Here is a 2,951-nt window from a genome sequence, read left to right as displayed (position 1 = left end):
ATGAGACGTAAGATCCACAGTATACTCAAAACATGAGCGATCTGTCAAAATATCTAAACTGATTTGCATTCTATTGTACCCAGTAAACCTCTAGCTATTCTAAGTTCTGGCATAAGTGGTCCATATTCCACAGGCAGTGGTGGTGTGAAATATGTTCTTGCATTTTACGATATATTCTCCAAGGATGTTAAACTGTGTGCTATAAGATCTGCTACTACCGCTGACATCATTCGTCGTTTCTCATATGACTACATTCCTCACGTGGGAAAACCGAAAGCTATTTTATCCGACAATGCTACATACTCTACTGGGTACAAGTACCGTAAATTTCTCAAAGACAGTGGTGTTAAGAGTTTTCTTATCTCAAGGTAGAGTCCCCAGTGTAATCCCACTAATCGTGTGTTCCGTGAGATTAACGGAGTTACGGGAATCTAACATTTCTACCAAACATAGCAACTGGGTGACATATTTATATTTATTTGGAGAGGAACACAAGAACCTCAGTGTTTATGAAACTCCATACACTCCTCATTAGCTCATGTTCGATTGTAAAGACGACAACGATTGGACAAAGCAGTTACCAAAACATTCTTTTCGGCAAAAAAACACACGACGAATAGATAGTGGAAGACTGTACGACAGTGGCTGCGGAAACGAAAATTAGGAACAAAACTTTGCGTGCACTGTCAACAGGAAGCAGGAATTTAAAGTTGGAAAGTCAGTGCCTTTGCGTACTCACCATAAATCGTCTGCTCTTCAGCGTAGCAACGCAAAGTGGCGTCTGCTGTACGACGGTCCTTATATCGTTGTCAGCATTCCGCATCCTGGTGCATATCTCCTGCAGCATCAAAAAAAAAAGTATCATTGGACTATATGCTCACCGTGATATTAGAGTATACCATGCTCAACAGTAAACACATCTATGGATCATGCTTAAGTTATACACAATTATCAAATACTCGTACCTCACAGTACTTCTACAGAGGAGCTATTTAGTGTAAGAGCTTTATTTCAGCTGTTCTTGTCAGCAGCAGAAGGAGAAACCAGAGGTTCATCTTCACCAAATACTTACAGCAGCCATTTAAAATTTTTAAGCAAATTTTATATTAACTTTTACACAGAAAACCTATATGTAACATGTTTCTACCTGTTTATCTATATTTACGTAAAGCTAAATGATATATGCTCACTTGTATACGTTAACTGTACTTGTTACATGTCTCCATATGGGAAACGTTGTGAGACTTGCATAACGAGGAACTATTTGTGGTCGTTTACCATACGTCACTGAACTTGTAACTACTTGGAAACTGGTGTGCAAAACCGCATGACTGAAAAGACTATTCATGATATATTGTTATGTATATAGACGTGATGAAATATTTATATTCGAAATTTGCTTGAAAACTGTTAATGTAGAATCGTGTTACGAATTGTTTGCGTAAAGACTGATCAACGGACATTTGCTCTGCGTCACAACTACTTGTGTGCGAATATCTACATATCGCTTGCCAAACTGCGCACGTTGAAAAAATTGTCATAGTGAAGTACACCGACACTTTTGAGTGAATCGCAAATTGACATTTGCTGCGCTGCATCTCTGTATCTCTGCAAGTCTGAATAACAAGAACTGTTTCCCTAATACACCTACGATCGCTTCGTTCTAAAATGAGGAAGACCACTCGACGGGCGGAGGAATTTTGGACGGGTCCTCAGGGAGCATTATATTCTCGTAAATGACGGACACCCTTACCTGGTGTAAACGAGGTTCGACACTAACATCGTGCCGTCCGAGTCTTGATTCCATGCCTTCACAAACTTATCGTGAGGAATGGCAATCCACCAGGCTTCTAACAGGCGATGTACGACCTAGGACAAAAAGAGTGACATCGGTCTAAATAAACAGTGTAACCAGTGCAAAAACATAATCTGTGCTACGAGTGATCGCACACATACGTCTGCATCAAAACTGTGAACTGTGACATTTAACTGTCATAAACAATTCTCACCTTTATTATGTTGTCGTATGTTTTTGGTTCATGGAACCGTGAAAGACGACACGTCATAAAAAGACGTTATATCTGAAACAAAAATACATTTCGAACGCAAGACTATCAGCAATAAGAATTTGGAATTTCATGCTAACGAATGTTGTAACTTTAGGATTTTGTTCGTGTTTAAAACGTTAATCCACATGTGTGAAATCCATTATTACAAATTTTGTCTTCGTGACGTCTTGTGCACATGAACACATGGACTGAGTACAAACTATATGTCGTGTGATGAAGTCATTTCGGAACGGCCGCGCGAGTACCGAGCTTTACGTGGCTGCGCATGCACGATAGGCGCCATGCCAATATATAACTGTTGTAGGGGCATGCGCCACATTCAAACATTGGAAATCTGTTTTGTGTAAATATTATGTAATGCTATTATGTTATATATGATATGTATGTGTATTTGTAGACTTAAATTTGCAATGTGCTTTAGAGTGAGTTGCTCTGATACAGGTGTGTCCTTTCGTCTCGCAACTCAGGGGGCAGTTTAAAGGCACATTAGCGGAAAACGTAATTATAAGTAATAAAAAAGGAAATAATTTAAGCCATGGATATAGTCCAAGGCTTTATAAATATTGTATGGAGCCGCTGGACTTATTTGAAGATTTTTAATCGCCATATCATTGGCGAAAGAGGAAGAGTCACCTTTTGTTTCCTAGGTCTTGTCCATATCGGACGTATTTAGGCGCACCGCCATTAATACTACATTATTTCATTATTTTATTCAAGAGTTGCAACGAAACGGCACTCGTAATTGCATCATTCAAGTCACAATGTAAGTGTAGCAATTTTAAATTGTGTTTTTATTTAAGAAAACAGTTATTACTAACCTATGTATATTTTATTTGTGTCATTGTAAGTTTGTTGGGTGACTTGGAATGGTGAAAGGTTCCG

The sequence above is a fragment of the Schistocerca gregaria genome, chromosome 2 (genome assembly GCF_023897955.1).
Source record: "Schistocerca gregaria isolate iqSchGreg1 chromosome 2, iqSchGreg1.2, whole genome shotgun sequence".
NCBI lineage: Eukaryota > Metazoa > Arthropoda > Insecta > Orthoptera > Acrididae > Schistocerca > Schistocerca gregaria.
This window is presented reverse-complemented; position numbering follows the sequence as displayed.